General features: G+C 39.2%; 1 protein-coding gene across 1 annotated transcript in view; it reads left to right on the forward strand.

The window, feature by feature from the left end:
- TRHDE (thyrotropin releasing hormone degrading enzyme) overlaps positions 1 to 16,668 on the forward strand; it is a 1,336,029-nt gene that overhangs the window by 699,720 nt on the left and 619,641 nt on the right. The window lies entirely within an intron of this gene.

Consider the following 16,668-nt stretch of genomic DNA (forward strand, 5'->3'; position numbering starts at 1 on the left):
AATCAGCCACCACCTGCTGTCATTGTTCTCATGTGAATACAACTCTCATCATTCTGCACTGCACCTCAAGATCAGTGGCAGAGCAGGGGAGAATGATGAGAGTCATCTTCAGCACCAGGCACTGGGGAACAGCGCTTACTGTTCCACTGCTTCCTTGGTTGCAAACAGGATGTGAAGGTATTTGGCACATGAACACCTTGCTCTTACAATCAATGGTACAAGTATTGATTCATGTATACTCATATCTGGGACTACCACTATCAATAAGAATCACATGAGATCTACTGATTATTTTAATACGATTATCACAGCCCTTTGAGGCAAAAAACTGATATAAGATATTGTGCACACTTTACAGCATCGTCATTTGTTAAAATTTTAACAGCAACCCAAGTTGTGGAAAACCTACATCAACTTTATAACCTATTGGAATATGTCTGTCAGCTGCGGTAATCAACCTATCAGTCATGGCATTGTACAGTGGGGAAAAAAGTATTTATACAGCCACCAAGTTCTCCCACTTAAAACGATGAGAGATGCCTTTAATTGACATCATAGGTATACCACAACTAATGAGAGTCAAGATGAGAAAACAAATCCAGAAAATCACCTTGCCTGCTTTGACAAGATTTATTTTGCAAATCATGGTGGAAAATAAGTATTTGGTCATTAATAAAAGGTAATCTGAATATTTTGTTAAATATCTTTTGCTGTCAATGACAGAGGTCAAAGATTTTCTGTAAGTCTTCACAAGGTTGGCAAACACTGTTGTTGTTATGTTTGCCCATTCCTCCATGCAGATCTCCCCTAGAGCAGTGATGTTTTGGGCCTGTCACTGGGCAACACTGACTTTCAAATCCCTCCAAAAGTTTTCTATGGAGTTAACATCTAGAGACTGGCTAGGCCACTCCATGACTTTCATATGCTTCTTACAAAGCCACTCCTTCATTACCCTGGCAGTGTGCTTGGTATCATTATCATGCTGAAAGACCATCCATGTTTCATCTTCAATGCCCTTCCTGATGGAAGGAGGTTTGCGCTCAAAATCTCATGATACATGGCCCTATTCATTCTTTCATGTACACAGATCAGTCGTCCTGGTCCCTTTGAAGAGAAACAGCCCCAAAGCATGATGTTGCCATCCCCATGCTTCACAGTAGGTATGGTATTCTTTGGATGCAACTCAGCATTCTGTCTCCTCCAAACACGACAAATTTTATTTCTACCAAACAGTTCTACTTTGGTTTCATCAGACCATATGACAGTCTCCCGATACTCTTCTGGATAATCCAAATGCCCTCTAGCAAACTTCAGATGGGCCTGGACATGTACTGGCTTAAGCAGGGGGACACGTCTGGCACTGCAATATCCCTGGCGGCGTAGTGTGTTACTGATGGTAGCCTTTGTTATGGTGGTCCCAGCTCTATGTAGATCCTTCACTTGGTCCCCCCCATGTGGTTCTGGGATTTTTGCTTACTGTTCTTGTGATTATTTTGACCTCACAGGGTAACATCTTGCATGAAGCTCCAGATCTAGGGAGATTATCAGTGGCCTTTTATGTCTTTCATTTTCTTATTTTTGCTCCCACAGTTGATTTCGTCACACCAAGCAGCTTGACTATTGCAGATTCAGTCTTCCCAGCCTGGTGCAGGGCTACAATTTTGTTTCTGTGTCCTTCAACAGGTCTGTGGTCTTCACCATAGTGGTGTTTGAAGTGTGACTGTTTGAAGTTGTGGACAGGTGTCTTTTGTACTGATAACCAGTCCAAACATGTGACATTAATACAGGTAATGAGTGGAAGACAGAGGAGTCTCTTAAAGAAGAAGTTACAGGTCTGTGAGAGGTGTGGAGCCAAACAGCTGAGGAGCCGAACAGCTGTTTATCGGGAGCGCTCCAGGTATCCCAATGCAGCTATTTGGCAAGCGCTAGAGCTATTCGGATAAGGAGTTATCCAAAGCTATTCGCTCATCGTTAATGCTATGAAATCCAAGATGTCTTGTCTTTATTTGGGCCACATGAAGAAATGGGAGAGAAGTTCAGTGGTGTGTTTAACTCCTGGATGACCAGAGAGGAGGGATGAATGAGTCAAGCATAAAATCTTTCACTGGAGTGTTTTAAAATCAGAGAGTGTTCATTGAGTGGTGAATTGGAGGAAAAATATATTGCAGGAATGATAAGTTCAGTTTTAATTACATATTTGAAGGCAAATCATCAATATCACCAAATGAATTAAAAGGACCTGGACATCAGCCCTGTGGCTTTTCTCAGCCAGGCAGACATATTCTAGGCAGTGGATGCAGAGCAGAGTTTCATAGGAGATGTCTGGAACAGAGCTTTGAGGCAATTGTGAAAGCAAGATGGATCTCACTGGGTAATCTGGTCGGTCGTCCAGTCAATGACTGAAGTTTGAAACCATAAACATGGAAGTCCCAAAAACACCAGTCCATCAGAAAGTGTAAAAATGTTAAAAAACTTCCTCAAAGTATAGTGCGATAATCAGAAGAGTTACCTTCACTGTCTGGAACTGGATCACCAGTAAAATGTGCAACAGTGGGCACATGTGGAAATGTTTCCTAAGCAGGTGTTGAGAAGCTGATGGTGAGACAACAGGAGTCTGAGGCAGATCATTCATATAGCCTGAAAGGCTTTGCACAACAAAACAAGAACAAATTCAAAATTGTCTGACAGCAAGTTTCTCCACCAGTCCAGGCAAATTATCTATATTCCATGGCAATGGTGTTGTTACTGCTGTACCTTTGGGATCCATTTACTTTTGATTCTGGGAGGCTAGCCTTGTGAAGTGGACTCACTAAACCTCAGATCTGAGTGGGTACATGGACCCTGGGCATTGATGAAGCTGCCAGAAACAATGACATAGCACACACAGTAGTTTTGGGAACAGCAGGGCAGATAAAGTGAAGTCAGCAGGATTAGAAGTAGGTTAAGCATGGATACAACACAGAAAACTAGAGTCTTGAAGCACAATCCAAAGACACAGGTGTGTCCTAAATAGGATTATGGAGCTGACATCACTGAGCCATGCTGGGCAATCTGCAAAATCTGATGTGGAGCACAACAGAGGGAAATGGACTGAGGTGAAGGAACCCAAGCCCACAATACCTTGGACAAGTGTGTATCAACAACTTTTTTGCTAAATCGAATTTACAATTTTAACCCCTTAAGCCCCAAGGGTGGTTTGCACATTCATGACCAGGCCAATTTTTACAATTCTGACCACTGTCCCTTTATGAGGTTATAACTCTGAAACGCTTCCATGGATCCCGGTGATTCTGACAATGTTTTCTTGTGACATATAGCACTTCATGTTAGTGGTAAAATTTCATTCATATAACTTGCGTTTAATTGTGAAAAAAATGGAAATTTGGCGAAAATTTTGAAAATTTAGCAATTTTCCAAATTTGAATTTTTATGCCCTTAAATCACAGAGATACGGCACACAAAAAACTTAATAAATAACATTTCGCACATGTTTACTTTACATCAGCACAATTTGGGAACCAAAATTTTTTTCTGGCAGGAAGTTATAAGGGTTAAAAATTGACCAGCAATTTCTCATTTTTGCAACACCATTTTATTTTTACGGACCACATCACATTTGAAGCCACTTTGAGGGGTCTATATGATAGAAAATACCCAAAAGTGACACCATTCTAAAAACTGCACCCCTTAAGATGCTCATAACCACATTCAAGAAGTTTATTAACCCTTTAGGTGCGTCACAGGAATTTTTTGAATATTTAAAAAAAATGAACATTTAACTTTTTTTCACAAAAAATAATACTTCAGGTTTTTTTTTTTTATTTTACCAATGGTAACAGGAGAAATTGGACTGCAAAAGTTATTGTGCAATTTGTCCTGAGTACGCTGATACCTGATATGTGGGGGAAACCACAGTTTCGGGGCATGGCAGACCTCAGAAGGGAAGGAGCGCCATTTGACTTTTTCAATGCAAAATTGGCTGGAATTCAGATCGGACGCCATGTCGCGTTTGGAGAGCCCCTGATGTACCTAAATAGTGGAAACCCCCCACAATTGACCCAATTTTGGAAACTAGACCCCCCAAGGAACTTATCTAGATATGTGGTAAGAACTGTGAACCCACAAGGGCTTCACAGAAGTTTATAACGTACAGCCGTACAATTAAAAAATCATTTTTTCCACAAAAAAGATCTTTTCACCCTCAATTCTTATTTTTCCAAGGGTAAGAGGACCCTAAAAGTTATTGTGCAATTTGTTCTGAGTGCGCTGATACCCCACATGTGGGGGTAAACCACTATTTGGGCGCATGGCAGAGCTCGGAAGGGAAGCAGCGCCATTTGACGTTTTTGGCTGTAATTGAGATCGGACACCATGTCGCGTTTGGAAAGCCCTTGATGTACCAAAACAGTAGAAACCTCCAACAAATGACACCATTTTGGAAACTAGATGCCCCAAGGAACTTATCTAGATGTGTGGTGAGCACTTTGAACCCCCCAGTGCTTCACAGAAGATTATAACGCCCGGGCGTGAAAATAAAAATATCGTATTTTTTCAACAAACATCATCTTTCAGTCCCCATTTTTTTTATTTTCCCAGGGGTAACAGGAGAAATTGGACCCCAAAAGTTGTTGTCCAATTTGTCCTGAGTACGCTGACACCCCATATGTTGGAGAAAACTACTGTACGGGCACACGTCGGGGCTCGGAAGGGAAGTAGTGACATTTTGGAATGCAGACTTTGATGGAATGGTCTGCAGGTGTCATGTTGCCTTTGGAGAGCCCCTAATGTACCTAAACAGTGGAAACCCCCCACAAATGACCCCATTTTGGAAACTAGACCCCCTAAGGAACTTACCTAGATGTGTGGTGAGCACTTTGAACCCCCCAGTGCTTCACAGAAGTTTATAACGACCGGGTGTGAAAATAAAAATATCGCATTTTTTCAACAAACATCATCTTTTAGTCCCCATTTTTTTTATTTTCTCAAGGGTAACAGGAGAAATTGGACCCCAAAAGTTGTTGTCCAATTTGTCCTGAGTATGCTGACACCCCATATGTGGGAGAAAACTACTGTATGGGCACACGTCGGGGCTCGGAAGGGAAGTAGTGACGCTTTGGAATGCAGACTTTGATGGAATGGTCTGCGGGTGTCATGATGCCTTTGGAGAGCCCCTAATGTACCTAAACAGTGGAAACCCCCCACAATTATTTTGGAAGCTAGAACCCCCTATGGAACTTATCTAGATGTGTGGTGAGCACTTTGAACCCCAAAGGGCTTCACAGAAGTTTATAATGCCCAGGCATGAAAATAAAAAAAATCGTATTTTTTCTGCAAACATGATCAATTAGTCTCCAATTTTTTTATTTTCCCAAGGGTAACAGGAGAAATTGGACCCCAAAAGTTGTTGTCCAATTTGTCCTGAGTACGCTGATACCTCATATGTGGGAGAAAGCTACTGTATGGGGACACGTCGGGGCTCGGAAGGGAAGTAGTGACGTTTTGGAATGCAGAGTTTGATGGATTGGTCTGCGGGTGTCATATGCGTTTGGAGAGCCCCTGATGTACCTAAACTATTGAAACTCCCTACAAGTGACCCCATTTTGGAAACTAGACCCCCAAAGGAACTTATCTAGATGTGTGGTGAGCACTTTGAACCCCCAAGTGCTTCACAGAAGTTTATAACGCCTGGGCGTGAAAATAAAAAAAACATTTTTTTCCACAAAAATTATATTTTTGTCCCCAATTTTTTATTTTCCTAAGGGTAACAGGAGAAATTGGACCCCAAAAGTTGTTTTGCATTTTTTCCTGAGTATGCTGATACCCTTTATGTGGGGGTAAAACACTGTTTGGGTGCATGGCAGAGCTTGGAAGGGAAGGAGCACCATTTGACTTTTTCAATGCAGAATTGGCTGGAATTGAGATCAGACACCATGTTGCATTTGGAGACCACCTGATGTGCCCAAACAGTGGAACCCCCCAATTTTAACTCCAACCCTAACCCCAACACACCCCTAACCCTAATCTCAGCCCTAACCTTAGCCCTATCCCTAGCCCTAACCCTAGCCCTAACCCTAGCCCTAGCCCTAACCCTAATGGGAAAATGGAAATAAATACATTTTTTTATTTTATTATTTTTCCCTAAATAAGGGGGTGATAACAGGGGGTTTGATTTACTATTTATGACGGTTTTTATGTTTGGCAGCTGTCACACGCTAAAAGACGCTTTTTATTGTAAAAATAGTTTTTTCATCACCACATATTGAGAGCTATAATTTTTCCGTATTTTGATCCACCGAGTCATGTGAGGTCTTATTCTTTGCGGGACGAGTTGACGTTTTTATTGGTACCATTTTCGGGCACGTGACATTTTTTGATCGCTTTTTATTCTGATTTTTGGGACGCAGAATGAACAAAAACCAGCGTTTCATGAATTTCTTTTGGGGGGGTGCGTTTACACCGTTCCGCGTGCGGTAAAATTGATAAAGCACTTTTATTCTTCAGGTCAGTACAGTTACAGCGATACCTCATTTAGGTCTTTTTTATATGTTTTGGCGGTTTTATGCAATGAAAACTATTTTTTATAAAAAATAATTATTTTTGCATCGCTTTATTCTGCGAGCTATAACTTTTTTATTTTTTTGCGGATGACGCTGGATTGCAGCTCATTTTTTGCAGAACAAGCAGACATTTTCAGCGGTACCATGGATATTTATATGTATCTTTTTGATCATGCATTATTGCACTTTTTGTTCGGTGGTATGAAAATAAATCATTATTTTTTTATTCGTTTTTTATTTTTATTTTTTAAGGGGTTCACTAAAGGGGTTAACTAATGGGACAGTTTTATAGGGCGGGTCGTTACGGATGTGGCGATACCAAATATGTGTACTTTTATTGTTTTTTTATTTTATTTTCAAAAAATGAATTTATTGGGGAATATTTTTTTTTTTACTAATTTATTTAGCGATTTTTTTAAAATTATTTTTACACTTTTTTTTAATTTTATTGCATTGTCCCAGGTGGGACATCACTGTCCTGTGACAGATCACTGATCTGTCACAGGCACTGCTGCAGACTTCCTCATGCCTGCGCTTTGCCTGACGATGCTTCCCTTTAACCCCCGGTACACCGTGATCGTGTTTGATCGTGGTGTACAAGGGGTTAACGTGTTGGGGGCGGTCCATGACCACCCCTGACACATTGTGCCGGGTGTCAGCTGTGATAATCAGCTGACACCCGGCCGCAATCAGCAGCACTCACCACATGAGCGCCGCTGATCGCTATGAGGTACTATCCCGTCCCTGGGAATTAAGTCCCAGGGCACATGGATGGGATAGTTCATCTCATGGCAGAAAGGGGTTAAATAGTATGTACATTATTATATTTATTCAAAGAACCAGATGACAAAATTCCACACTTATTATTGCAGCACCTGTTGCTTTCATTGATGGATAGTCAGTAAGTGCTTATGAAAACAAACAATTTGCTGCTTATTAAAATGTGCATCCATTCTCGAAATATAAACACTTTTTTTCATTTACAGGTTGTTGGCTTGGAGACTGATTATCACTGCTATCCTGTTTGTAAACACTGGGCTAAAGCGGGCCAGGATTTGGAGATAACAGAGCTAAATAAGCAAGGGTTGAAAATTGTACTAATCAGTACACACATGTAGACATGGGAGGGGGAGGGATGATTCACAGCTACAGGTGATTTGACCTTGTGCACTTTACTACAGCTGCATAGGAATTCTATAAATCAATTAAATATTTGCACCATATATCTTGATAAAGCATTGCTCATACTGTATACTGCATGGCTTTGAATTTATATTATACATGCAACAATGGTGTTTGTCATCCAAAAGTGTGTTGAGGAACCATGTGGGGAGGGCAGTATGCCGTCTTACCATTTTTATAGGATTTTTTAAAATGTTTGTTATCAACCTGTTCAATTTAGGTATAAAGCACAATTCTGCAAAAAAATAAAATTTCAAGAGCTGCTTTGGTTATTCCACTCAATCTTTATGTTTTTTGGTGTGCTGAATCCAAAAATGACCTCCTTTTTGTCATAGCACATCACATTTCCTGAAAATTTAGGTAACTATGTTAAATAAGGCATTACTGCAAAATAAATGGAAATGGACTTATAAAATTATTTTTTTTATTACAAATTTTTCATGAAAATCATTTTTGAACTGAAATGAGCTCCCTAACACTCACCAAAATCAATTTTTTCTTGATACATTTACGCTTGTGAGTAGCATCTGGAATGTCTCTGAAGCATCCAACAGTAGTCTGCCATCATTGTAAAGCTCCATTTTCCCTGGTAATACAAAAAAACCTCCAGATTTTCAAAGCCAGCTTACCCGTACACCCCAGTGTGTGAGATCCAATATCAATCCAGGAGAAAGTCTGCACGGAGACCAGAGCAGGAGCCAGCCACGAAAGATTCAAATGAAAAAATGTAACTTTAAACTCCAGCGGACAAAATCCAGGATGCAAAATTTTAAAAAGTTTTTTCTTGCATTAGCAAAGATTTTTATAATAATAATAATAATAATAATAATAATAATCTTTATTTATATAGCGCCAACATATTCCGCAGTGCTTTACAGTTTAACAGTTTCAAAACACAAGTCATAAGTAACAACGTTAACAATACAATAATTGAAGCAAAATAAGACGAAATGAGATGACCCTGCTCGTGAGAGCTTACAATCTACAATGAGGTGGGGGAGATACAAAGTAAAATACACAAGTACAAATTGTGTATTTACAATTGTGTATTTACAATGAAGGTCCAGCCATCTTGAGGGAGTGAAGGATGGATGGAGATAGTGAATGGGCTACACAAGCACACTTACACAGAGAATTACTTTGATCAGTGAACGCGATAGGCCGCTCTGAACAAGTGTTTTGAGGGAGCGCCTAAAACTATGCAAATTGTGGATAGTCCTGATTTCTTGGGGTAGAGCATTCCAGAGGATAGGAGCGGCATGGGAGAAGTCTTGGAGTCGGGAGTGGGAGGTACGGATTAGTGCAGAGGTTAGTCGAAAGTCGTTTGCTGAGCGCAGCGATCGGCTAGGCCTATAGACAGAAATGAGGGAAGAAATGTAAGGGGGTGCTGCACTGTGGAGAGCTTTGTGGGTGAGAACAAGTACTTTGAATTGGATCCTATAATGAATGGGCAGCCAATGTAAGGACTGGCGAAGAGCGGATGCGTCCGAGTACCGATTAGCCAGATGGACGATCCTGGCCGCTGCATTAAGTATGGACTGGAGGGGGGATAGTCGAGTGACGGGGAGGCCAATTAATAGAGCATTGCAGTAATCCAGGCGGGAGTGGATCAATGCAACAGTGAGGGTTTTTGTTGTTTTCATAGTGAGAAAAGGCCGGATTCTAGAGATGTTCTTTAGGTGTAAGCGGCAAGAGCGGGCAAGAGATTGTATATGGGATGTGAAGGAGAGATTGGTGTCAAACAAGACACCCAGACAGTGTGCCTGCTGCCGGGGTGTTATTGTAGTACCATCCACGGAGAGGGAAATGTCAGATTTAGGGAGGTTAGTAGACGGCGGGAGCAGAAGAAGTTCAGTTTTAGAGAGGTTGAGTTTCAGATAGAGAGTGGACATGATGTTGGAGACTGCGGACAGACAGTCACTGGCGTTCTGTAGTACAGCGGGGGTGAGGTCGGGGGAAGATGTGTATAGTTGTGTGTCATCAGCATAAAGATGGTACTGAAAGCCAAATCTGCTGATGGTCTGTCCAATTGGGGCTGTGTAGAGAGAGAAAAGAAGGGGACCAAGGACTGAGCCCTGAGGTACCCCGACAGCAAGAGGAAGAGGAGATGACGTGGAGCCAGAGAACAAAACACTGAAGGAGCGGTCAGAGAGATAGGAAGAGAACCAGGAGAAAGCAGTGTCCTTAATGCCTAGTGATTGGAGCCTAGAGAGTAGGAGATGGTGGTCAACAGTATCGAAAGCTGCAGATAGGTCAAGAAGAATGAGCAGAGAGTGGTCACCGTTACGTTTTGCTGTCAGAAGGTCATTGGTCACTTTGATGAGTGCAGTTATTATTAAAGTCCATCATAAAATAAATCCACACTTCTGGACAGTAGATAAATAGATTAGGGGAAGGGGGGGTTAGCCTCTCAGACTACGCGTTTCGGCGAATTAACGCCTTCTACATGGTCTGTCCAACTGAAAATTAAGCTACCAATATATAAGGAAGAGGGGGGGAGGGATGAAAAAAGGATTTAAAATCAAGAGTAAGTCCTCCCATACTTTAACCCTATGATGACAAAACCCCAATCAATAGTGATACATGGAAAGAGCATATGAAAAATCAGTTAACAAGTATACAAATATATATATGGGAAAAAAAAAAATGTTCCAGCATTCTACATCATAATAATGTCACTAAATAAATATCTTGACACAAAAATACAACAAACAAAAGATATATATATATATGCATAAATATACATTCACCAGATGGATAGATCATCAATTTTAATTATAAATTTATTATTTCTTATTCGATTCCCTTTAATCCTTCTTTCTAAAAAAAAAACAAAAAAAAACAAAAACAAAACGGAAACACATTCAATAACAAGTAATAAGGTCCTGTCTCTTATTCATGCCATCTGGTGTACGACTACCTAATGTAAAAATCCAAAAACTCTCCCTATTTAATAATTTGCGTTTATAATTACCGCCACGTGGAGGTGGAAAAACATTTTCAATGCCCATAAAGGAAAATGAATCTGTGTTTCTTCCATGGACTATCACAAAATGTCTAGATGCAGCAGAAATAGTAAGTGCCGTAGTGCTCCCAATATCGCTCAGATGTTTACGAATACGTCTTTTTAAGGGTCCTGAAGTACAACCAATATATTGGATCAAACAAGTGGTGCATTCTATTGAATATATGATATAGTCAGAACTACAATTAATAAAATTGTTAATTACATAGGTTTTTTTATAAGCAAATGAAGAAAAAAGTTTCGATTTTTTCGCAAAATGACAGCACTTGCACTTCCTTGCACCACATGGAAAAAAACCTTTCATATCCAACCACGTTGTTGGAGTGGTGGATTTTTCAGAAAAATAAATCAGGGAAAGGATATCCCTTAAAAAGGTGCTTTTTTGGCAATAAATTCAATTTTGTTATTTCTCAAGATTTCCCTTAATTTTAGGTCCTGATTAAGAATGGGTAAATATTTCAGAAGAATTTTCTTGATATTATAAAAATCTGTACTATATTGTGTTGAAAAAATTATTGTAGATTTTCTAGTATCAGAATCTTTTTTCTTTTCGCCAAAAAGGTCACTACGTTTTACTTCATTAACAATTTTATCCGCTCTATCAAGACACCATCGGGAGTATCCTCTTTTCTTTAATCTCTTACAAGTTTTTAATTTTTCACTCTTAAAGGTAGCAGGGTCTGTACTATTCCTTTTAATCCTTATTAATTCACCAATGGGAAGATTTTTTATAACATGGGGTGGATGGCAAGAATCCGCCGCTAAAATGTTATTAGAAGTTGTAGGTTTTCTAAAAGGTAAAATCTCAACCTTCCCATCTGTATTAGTCCTCAAAGTAACATCCAAAAAATTAATCGAATTTTTGTTAGAACAAAAGGTAAATTTCAAATTGAAATCATTGATATTAATATAATATATAAAATTCTGTAATTCCAATTGTGTACCTCTCCAAATAAACAGCAAATCATCAATGAATCTACCCATCCATACCACATTCCTTTTAAAGGGATTACTATCATTATGTAAAAATAATTCTTCCCACCTCCCCATTACAATATTTGCAAGGGAGGGGGAGAATTTAGATCCCATTGAAACACCAGATCTTTGTAAAAAATACCGATCATTAAAGGAAAAATAGTTATGTGACAACAAAAAATCAACTGCTGATGCTAAAAAATCTTTAATGACAATATCATAGCTACTGAAATGATCCAAATAATAAACAAGAGATTTTAAGGCTATAGAATGTGGTATGGATGGATAGAGAGCAGTAACATCACATGAAAGCCAGATATAATCCTCCTGCCACTGAAACCCCTCTAGCATGGATATAATTGCCTTAGTATCACGAATAAAACTTGGAATTTTACAGGCAAGAGGTTGTAGATAGAAATCCACCCACTCACTCAACCTCTTCCCTAAAGATCCAACACCTGCTACTATAGGTCTTAAAGGTGGAGGAAATATATTTTTATGGATCTTGGGGAGGGAATGATAAACCGGGACAACAGGATCACAAACATTAATATATTCCATAAGATTTTTATCTATGGCACCTGTATAACATCCTTCCTCAAGTAATGATTTCAATGCAATATTAAATTCTTTAGTAGGATTCCTATTCAACTCCATATACATCTCCTTATCCTCCAATACCAGAAGGTTCAGTTTAGCATACAATCCCGCATTAAGGATCACCACTGCACCTCCCTTGTCTGCAGGGCGTATCAAAAGATCAGGATTATTTTGAAAAGGTTTTTCCACCTCCACGTGGCGGTAATTATAAACACAAATTATTAAATAGGGAGAGTTTTTGGATTTTTACTTTAGGTAGTCGTACACCAGATGGCATGAATAAGAGACAGGACCTTATTACTTGTTATTGAATGTGTTTCCGTTTTTTTGTTTTTTTTCGTGGTTTTTTTTTTTTTTTTTCAGAAAGAAGGATTAAAGGGAATCGAATAAGAAATAATAAATTTATAATTTATAATTAAAATTGATGATCTATCCATCTGGTGAATGTATATTTATGCATATATATATATATATCTTCTATTTGTTGTATTTTTGTGTCAAGATATTTATTTAGTGACATTATTATGATGTAGAATGCTGGAACATTTTTTTTTCCCATATATATATTTGTATACTTGTTAACTGATTTTTCATATGCTCTTTCCATGTATCACTATTGATTGGGGTTTTGTCATCATAGGGTTAAAGTATGGGAGGACTTACTCTTGATTTTAATTCCTTTTTTCATCCCTTCCCCCCTCTTCCTTATATATTGGTAGCTTAATTTTCAGTTGGACAGACCATGTAGAAGGCGCTAATTCGCCGAAACGCGTAGTCTGAGAGGCTAACCTGCCCCCTTCCCCTAATCTATTTATCTACCGTCCAGAAGTGTGGATTTATTTTATGATGGACTTTAATAATAATAATCTTTGCTAATGCAAGAAAAAACTTTTTAAAATTTTGCATCCTGGATTTTGTCCGCTGGAGTTTAAAGTTACATTTTTTCTTTTTCCCTGGTATCTTCTTTCCATGTCTTTAATGTCCTGGTGGAATTGTTCACCTTGCTCTTCACTCACAGCTCTCAAATTTTCAGGAAAGTAGTCAAGGTGGGAATGGAGGAAATGCACTGTCAAACTCATCAGGCTGCACATCCAGTTGGAAGAATGTCTCAAGTGGGGTACCACAGGGCTCTGTCCTGGGCCCTGTATTGTTCAACATCTTTATCAACGATTTAGATGAAGGAATTGAGGGTAAACTGATTAAATTTGCTGATGACACAAAGCTAGGAGGGATAGCTAATACTAGAGAAGAGAGAGAGAGGATTCAAAAAGATTTAAATAAACTGGAGAAGTGGGCAGCAACTAACAGAATGATTTTTAACAGGGAGAAATGCAAAGTACTACATCTGGGCAATAAAAATGAAAAAAGCATATATAGAATGGGAGGACTAGGGCTAAGTGACAGCACATGTGAAAAAGACTTGGGTATACTAATAGATCACAGACTGAATATGAGTCAACAGTGTGATGCAGCAGCAAAAAAGGCAAATGCAATTCTAGGATGTATTAACAGAAGCATACAGTCTAGATCACGTGAAGTCATTATTTCCCTCTACTCCTCTTTGGTCAGACCTCATCTGGAATATTGTGTCCAGTTTTGGGCACCACATTTTAAAAAAGACATCAACAAACTGGAGCAAGTTCAGAAAAGAGCGACCAGAATGGTGACCGGTCTGCAAACCCTGTCTTATGAGGAAAGGTTGCAGGATTTGGGAATGTTTAGTTTGCAAAAGAGAAGACTGAGAGGAGACTTAATAGCTGTCTACAAATATCTAAAGGGCTGTCACTTTGTAGAAGGATCAACTTTATTCTCATTTGCACAAGGAAAGACTAGAAGCAATGGGATGAAACTGAATGGGAAGAGACACAGATTAGATATTAGAAAAAACTTTTTGACAGTTAGAGTGATCAATGAGTGGAACAGGCTGCCACGAGAAGTGGTGAGTTCTCCTTCAATGGAAGTCTTCAAACAGAGGCTGGACAGACATCTGACTGGGATGATTTAGCGAATCCTGCTTTGAGCAGGGGGTTGGACCAGATGGCCCAGGAGGTCCCTTCCAACTCTACGATTCTATGATTCTATGATTCTAAAGCTTTCAGCATTTGTCCAACGATCTTTTTGTAGTCATGATCTTTTTTATTGCCAAAAAATTTATCTACGACCTCTTTAAATAGAATCCACCCATCCTTTTGAGGATCTGTCATGGTATTGACAAATTCTTTATCAACTATAAGCCTTCTAATGTCTGGTCTGACGAACATACCTTCCTTCAATTTTGTTTCAGAGATGCTTGGAAACCTGGTGACCAAATATCTGAAGCAATCTCCATCTCATGGAAGTGATTTTGTGAATTGCTTCATCAAGCCCAATTTTATGTGGAGAGGTGGTAGAAGAACTTTATAAGGAGGTTCCAAAGTTTCTCGGAGGACATTTTGTTCAATGACTGTGAGCACCCTCTGCTTCCCACTCTTCTTGGTCCAGTGATTTTGATGGTCTCGGATGTCCCACAGACCCAGAAAACAAGGGTATTTGTTATACCCAGCTTGTTGCCCAAGCAGCATGCACAAGACCTTCAAATCCCCACACACTTGCCAACCGTGGTCTTCATATTTATGCTTGCGAAAAATCAATTCCAAGTTCTCTTAGGATTCCTTCAAGTATACAGAATGACCTATAGGTATGGAAGCACAAAAACCGCTGTTGTGGAGTAAAACTGCTTAGAGACTTCTTTTTAAGAATCAGTAAAAAGATGCCATTGTGCTGAATCATACTGGATTTTGAATTGACCCATCAAACCTCCAACATCGATGCAATAAACCAACTTGTCTTCCTTGGCAAAGTAAGGATCAAACTCCGTTTCACGATGTCTGAACCATGAAAAAGACACTCCTAGTAAGAATATATTCCTACTTTTGAGCCTTGATCTGAGGAACTCAGAGGCATCTTTGGGAAGATTCAAGTGTCTTACTAAATACTTCATCTCCTATTGGGGAAAAAATGTTGGTCTAGTATCATATTCAAAGACATCTGGTTCAGGTATGATTCCACCGTCATCGGCGCTAGGCATCTCTTCCAAGGTAGCAGAGGCCTTGGGTACTGGTATAATGTGCCATGGAGGATGGGACAAATTGCTGAGTGAAGACTGGGGTATGAAATGGAATGCTTCCATTTGGAATTATACCCTTTCACATTGCATGAACAAAAGTAACAGTCATCACTATGGTTCTTTGCACTCGCTGTACCATAGGAATCCCATAACAGAAAGCCTTTTTCTTACACTTGAACCAATTTTGGAGGTCCTCAACACACTGTTTACACACTTTATGAGGCACCCAAACTTTATCTTGATCTGGAAGGTTTAGTCCGAAGTATTTAATATTCAGCTGTTGATTCAACACTGTATATTCACCACAAATGAAACAGAAACAGTGAGGCAAATTAATAAACTTCCACAAAGCCATTACGCTAATTTGGGGACATATGGTTGATTAATGAAATTCCAATGCAAGTTTTGAAAGCATAAGAATCTTTCATTATGTCACTAACCACCTGACTGCCACCAGCCAATCACACAGTTACTATTGATGATAATGGGGAAAGAAAATAAGCTGCCTGCTGATGATTCCCACCAGAGTTTGCAGAAGAACCTATAGGTTTGTGGCAAGTCCTGACGTTTAGGATTTTTTTCAATTTTTTTCGTTATCAAAACACCAAAATAAATGGAAATTGTATGAAGATAATCAAACAACTTTTTAGTCACAGACCTGTGATATTAAAGGACAATATGTTTCCCTGATTTAGAGGTTCACCTTATATCACACCTTATCTCCAGGTGTAAATGTCACTACATATTTTGCTGTATCATTTCACAGAGGAAATGCATGTTGGAATATATGCTCAAAGTGTTTTTGTACCCTGATTCTCAATTTTTTGCAATGTTACCAATTTTCAGCTATATTGAACACATTTATCTCTAATATTTCTAAAATATAGCGAAAATATTAGAATTCACAAAACATCTATATTTTTAGAAAATATAATTATTAAAAGGGAATCTATTGTAACAATATAGCATATTCTTTAAATATTTAACCCCTTAAAGACTGCCAATAGGCCTTTTAACGGCAGCAGTTAAGGGTACTTATGCCTCAGTGCCGCTGTCATGGTTAGGACATGGTTAATTACCTGTTCTCACAGGGTTAACTTTTGCTGGCCTCTCTTTGGATCTGGAAGGGGTATTTATACTCATTCCAGACTAGCATTCTCTGTCATCTATACTGTTATTCTGGCTGTGTGTCTGACCGACCACCCTGATGTGCGTGTACTGCA

The sequence above is a fragment of the Dendrobates tinctorius genome, unplaced genomic scaffold, assembly GCF_039654945.1.
Source record: "Dendrobates tinctorius isolate UK_male_01 unplaced genomic scaffold, ASM3965494v1 ptg000290l, whole genome shotgun sequence".
Classification (NCBI taxonomy): Eukaryota; Metazoa; Chordata; class Amphibia; order Anura; family Dendrobatidae; genus Dendrobates; species Dendrobates tinctorius.